Genomic DNA, 6,376 nt, shown 5'->3' on the forward strand with positions numbered 1-6,376 from the left:
AGTCATTTTGGACTAAACTGTAAATATTTGGACTAAATTGCAAATCACCAAGATTATATGTGTATTTTCCATATTTTAAATAACTTTTGGACTAAATTGTACCTAGTTGAATGGGTGTGGACTAAAGTAAAAATTAACATTTAATTCCATTTATATTGGGCTTTAGACACTTTAGTCCTGCCTCCTCAAACCTAGTACTAGGATATCCAAAATTACCTAATTTTAGACGAGTTGGTCCATTTTTTAACGATTCAATCCAAATGGACTTTTTCTATGACAAAGGTACCCATCAACTAAATCTATTGTTTCTTCGTCATTTCTTTTCTTCTATTTCATATGTCGAAAGCAGCTTTCCATGCTTCCTCTACCGTTGTTGATGACAACATAACCAGAGAAAACTTCAGTCTCTCATCCATTTTATGATGACAGCTTAGATCTGTAGTTACTCTATTTGAATCTTTGTTTTGGGAACAAAATCATCTCTGAAATCTTTGACCTAGCTTTCAATCTGATCGAAAATCGAACTTCAAATTCGAGATTAATGCATCTTAATTTCTATTACCGATCGAATCTATTTGAATTCATCTACTTTTAATTTTCGATCTCATCGGAGGTTATATTGTTTTTGATCAATTTGTTTTAGATCCATTCGAAGATTAATTTGTTCGGATTATATTATGCAGTTTCATTTAGATAATCAAGTGAAGAGGTTATGATGACATTAGTCGTTACTGGAAATTAGAATAGGGAACAACATTTAAGTCTAATGACGATACAGACGTTGCACCAAGTCAAATGAGGTATCATTTAATCATTTTTGCTAGATTTTGATTTTGTTTTCTACAGTATATTATTGCATATGAATTGAATAGCAAAGAGTGAGGGTGATTCAAGTTTTTATGAGTATATTATTTTTATTTCTTTATGATAAGATTTATCATCCCAGTGAAACATTGTGGCAAACTTTATGATTTTGTTATAATTAACTTACATATGATTGTGGAGTATGTATGTCTAAGCACTACATAGTTGATAGGTATTTGGGAGTTTGATGAACTACTTGCACTTGATTCCCTTCCCATCAGGTTATTGATTTGTGTTATTACTCAGTTTCTAAAGATAATGAAATAGACTACATACTCTGTTAGGCCAGAGTTCTATGATCCAAAACTTGATAATAAAGATGAGTTATGGGCTCACAAGGAATGAAAAGGTGGTGACTCTGATGTTATTTCTTACTTTTCCAGCTTGTTTCACTACTTTTTTCTTAGAATGTTAAGGCATTTGATTCATCTAATTAGTTGTATTACCATTTATCTTGTATATGAGTTTTAGAAGTATGACTTTTGATGTAAGTCTAATGATCCATGAACTTTTGGTTTAGGTTATTACTAGCAGCACTTGAAGTAAATGGAGTATTGCAATGGATACCACCATCTTCCAGCTGATATTTTACTAACACCCATCATGTCCTTCACAAAATGAGAGCTACAAGTTCATTTTTCCGTCATCTCATGTAGCTTACGATGTTGAGATATGTATGCACATCGTACATTGGGAATCAAAAGATTGGGCTGTCGAGATCTTCAATTAGCAGTCCATGCATTACTATCAATTCTGCCATTCGTACACAAAAATTGCTTGAAAAGGAAATATAAGGGCATCTCCTCTTTCCTGGTGGGTCTCACTAACTTCTGATGGTATCATGTTCTTTTGGAAGAAGAAATCTAAAGAACCATTTAATTAGTTCAGAGTTGTACATTTGTTTAAGATAGAACTTCTATTTTGTGGGTACAGAGATGTAAATTTAGGAGTTGGACCCCACCGGTCCCAACTTTCTTTGAAGTAGTTATTGCCGTAGTCAGTGTCCCATTTTTGGTGATTAACATTTTTCTTTCATGGGAATAGTGGCGTTCTTCTGTAAGATCAAGATCATCCTAAACAAGCATTTGTTGTAGTTTGCAATGGGCAGGCTTTTTCTCATTTCATGGATTAGATTAGCAGTAGCATAGTAGGGAGGCATAATGTGTACATGATTGTACACTTATTGATTCTTAATGGCACTATATTTTGTCTGGGAATTATTAGTTGGTGTAACTTTTGAATAATCTCATGTACATAATACCTATTTTGTAGTTTAGGATGCAGCAACCTCCTAACTTGACTTGAATGTTTGTCACTTTGTAGTTTAGGATGCAGGAACCTCATAACTCGACTTGAATGTTTGTTGCATCCTGAATAGATTCCCTCATATATTAGATTATGACTCTCAGAAATGGATTGTGGATATGTCAGAATCTATCTATGTTATTTACGATTATTTTTGGTTTTGGTCTCAACTATTCACAATTTTATTGAGATAATGATAGTTTTTGTTCATTTGCTGCATAATGTTGGCTTTGAAGAAACTTTTAGCAGACATACTGAAAGATATTAATGTGCTTTCGTAGATTTTTTTTTCTTGACTCATGAAAATAATTTATACTTATGTCTAAGCCTGTTGTTCTCTTTTTGACATATCTCGCAGATTTTGAACCTTATAAGGAGTTTACCCACACGGTGAATTCTACTTGTGAAGAGGTGGTTTTTTGCACATTTTGTTATTGAATTGTTAATGTGCACATAATTGTACACATGTTAATTCTTAAAGTGTACATAATTGTACACATGATGATCGTTAAGGTGCACATAGTTGTACACCTGTTAATCGCTAAGGTGGACATAATTGTACACCTATTTATGCGAATTGTACATAATTGTACACATGTTGATTTCATAGACAATGAGCTTGCTGCGAGGATGGGTTAGTAAGTAAACCCTTAATTATCCTTCGACTTGATTTCATAGACAATGAGCTTGCTGCGAGGATGGGTTAGTAAGTAAACCCTTAATTATCCTTCGACACTGGTACTAGTATATTGATTCCTTTAACTTTTATCTTCATTGCAACATGCTGGTCTGTTTACTATATTGTTGTACTGGTTGCGGTCAACATTAGGCTTATTATTGAAAACATAAACGAAGGTTTGACATTTCACCTAGACACGGTTGAAAATGGAGTCTTACATTATTTCACAATAACAGTTCAAACTGATCTATGCGATTTATTTTCGTGAACAATATGGACGATTAAGTAATATTGAGATTCATATTATATACAAATCAAATGTCATGTGAAAACAAATATGTGTTGGCTGTTTGATAGGCTCGGAAACCTACAATATAATACTGCAAGTGCACAACGTCTAACTAGTAGATAATGGCAAGTACAGGTCGTTCCCACGAGTTGTGTGAAATACTCTACCAACTAATACCAAAAATTAAGTAATCAACAAGATAATGTTTTAAGGATTTTTAGAAATTCGGAACAAAATGAAATGATAAATAATTTAAAGATAAACAAAATGAGAGTGGGTTATTAGGGTTTTCGATTTCCACCAATTAATTATGCAAAATGAGTGTGGGTTATTAGGGCCTCATGGATAGCGATTCTACAGCATTACCTATCAATCCTAAAGCATATCACGTCGAGAGATTTAACCAAAGCACGCCATATCAATTGAAAAGCACAAATAATCAATGAAATCACATGAACAATAAAATACCAAGCTATATGAAGAAAAACTACTAGTCATTTAAATCATTATTGAGCATATAAATATAGAGTTTACACAATTTATTGGTTTCTACCTAAACCCTAACATAACACTAGCTAGAAATGGCTTTCTCAAAACCCATAAACATATTAAAATTAAACTCTAGCTAATGCAAAATGAAGAATCGAAAACAAAACTTCAAAACCCTTCCTTCGTTGCGGCACTGTGGCCGGGTGCCCCCCATTTTCATTTATTCCATGTCCTTCTTATACACCTTCCCTTTCTTTTATTTCATTAAACAAAGTATCAAAATAAATTATTCTATGAAATACTTGCACACAAGTTGATGTCGTCATCAGTATCTTTCCCCAAATAGTATTGCCACCTCGTTCTTCCAATGAAATAATAAACTCTCCTTATTTCCAAAATCTCCCAAATGAAGAAAGAATTATTTTATTTCCAAAATAATCTCACGTGTATGATATTCTTCAATTGATTCTTCACATGGCAAATAAATTATCTTCTTTCCCGGTGGAATATATTTGTAATAAAGTAAGAAAGATAAAATACTTCTCATTTTCAGTTTGCATGTGCCAACCCCATTTTGATTTCAATTCCTTTGTTGCGTTTGTGCCTCGCCTATGAAACAATTTTAAGCTGCTGATATATATGGAGATACCAGGCCAGCTACATTTTGTCATTTTTTTCATTGTAGTTGATGATATATGGAAATACCAGGCCAACCTCATTTCATCATTGTGGTTGCTGATATATGGAAATACCAGGCCAACCCTATTTCATAATTGTGGTTGCTGATACATGGAAATACCAGGCCAGCCCGGCTGCTGATACATGGAAATACCAGGTCAGCATAATAAGTGCTGCTGATATATAGAAATACCAGGCCAGCATAATTGATCATTGATGTTGCTGATACATGGAAATACCAGGACAACCACATTTCATATTTGTGGTTGCTGATATATGGAAGTACCATGCCAACCACATTTTTCCATGTTCGTCACAAACACCATTAAGTCTCACATTTTGCTGTTTATTCGCTAGATGATCGAATTCACTTGTACTTTCTACAAAATCACTAAAATAGTATTAGTAACTAAAATATTGTATCATAGCTAATATAAATATGGGTACAAGATGTAGCATATACATGCTTATCAACACCACCACACTTATATTTTGCTAGTCCTCGAGCAAAACAGAGATATTATGCAATTGATTTTTTTATTTTTTATTTTTTTAATTCTAAGAAAACTGAAAACCTGCAAAAATATGGATAATTACCCACTCCCCCACACTTAAACATTACATTGTCCTCAATGTAATTGAGTCATCCAACGTAGAAATTAAGATGGGAAATACAAAAATAAACAATAAAAATAAGAGATAGAGTAGAGGGAACAAATCTGATGGGTTGACTCCCATGAAGCGAAATGTATTTGTTTCCCTACTTTCCAATAGCATGTAGTCTCAAACAAGGTGAGGTTGGTACCCCAAAGTAGCCATCCATTCATATATATAGAGTCTAAAAAGTTTAGGATCATCCCAACTAATCCGGTCAGCTGAAGATATGTCCCTGTGGACACTATAAACCTCCAAAACGGTATGTAAATTCATTCTCAATCGAAAATTGTAACTGATATTCAAATAATGCATAGATGGGATAAGTAAATCATTAACATACGCAACAAATTCAGATTGTTTGACAGTTTTTATTGGCGGAACACGCTCTAAATCAGGTTCTAAATCAGCTGAAATAATTTCCGCGGAACAAGAGCTCAATGGAGAAATAATATCACGACTCATAGACCCATTATCATCTAAAACGGTTTTATTATTAATATCATCAAGACGAAAAAATTCAGAACTTAACGGCTTAAGGGTCAAGGTCGGATATTTCTGGACTGATGGAACTAGTCGAGACTCTGACAAAACTAGAGGTTCTAATTTGGGGTTCCATTCATTAGTGTCTAGCAACGATGCGGAGTCTAAAAAGGCATTGACTTCACAAATAACACTATCATCATCAAAACCAAACCCAAAATGAGCTAAGAAAACCTCTAATGGATCTTCCAAGTGGCTCTTGCAAAAGCTTGCCAAGTACATATTTGCTTTCCGCCCGCAGCACTTCGGACTAAGGTACCTAAAAAGAATCAAGCAAACTACATAAAAAGACTAAAAGAAAAATAAAAATAAATTATTTACAAAAACTAAAATAAACTATATACAATGATATAAACAAAAGAGTATTTTGCAACCACTCCCCGACAGCGTCGCCAAAAACTTGATAGGCTCGGAAACCTACAATATAATACCGCAAGTGCACAACGTCTAACTAGTAGACAATGGCAAGCACAGGTCGTTCCCAAGAGGAGTGTGAAATACTCTACCAAGTGATACCAAAAATTAAGTAATCAACAAGATAATGTTTTAAGGATTTTTAGAAATTCGGAACAAAATGAAATGATAAATAATTTAAAGATAAACAAAATGAGTGTGGGTTATTAGGGTTTTCGGTTTCCACCAATTAATTAAGCAAATTCTACTATTCGTTAAAAATAAATTCCATGCATTTTCAAATATTGTTTCTCTGCTATAGTTTTCTTCGCTTCATGGGTAACGATTCTACAGCATTACCTATCAATCCTAAAGCATATCACGTCGAGGGATTTAACCAAAGAACGCCATATCAATTGAAAAGCATAAATAATCAATGAAATCACAAGAAAAATAAAATACCAAGCTATATGAAGAAAAAC

General features: G+C 33.6%; 1 long non-coding RNA gene across 2 annotated transcripts; it reads left to right on the top strand.

Annotated features, from left to right (window-relative positions):
* Positions 1 to 287: 287 nt before the first annotated feature.
* LOC113358830 lies at positions 288 to 2,937 on the top strand. Of its 2 annotated transcripts, XR_003364754.1 has the most exons (3): positions 294 to 800; positions 1,385 to 1,677; positions 2,528 to 2,937. It is a non-coding gene; the product is annotated as an uncharacterized LOC113358830 (long non-coding RNA). The 2 variants fall into 2 exon arrangements; XR_003364753.1 differs by lacking the exon at positions 2,528 to 2,937 and having other exon boundaries at positions 288 to 800; positions 1,385 to 2,081.
* Positions 2,938 to 6,376: the final 3,439 nt, after the last annotated feature.

Source organism: Papaver somniferum, chromosome 3 (assembly GCF_003573695.1).
Source record: "Papaver somniferum cultivar HN1 chromosome 3, ASM357369v1, whole genome shotgun sequence".
NCBI lineage: Eukaryota > Viridiplantae > Streptophyta > Magnoliopsida > Ranunculales > Papaveraceae > Papaver > Papaver somniferum.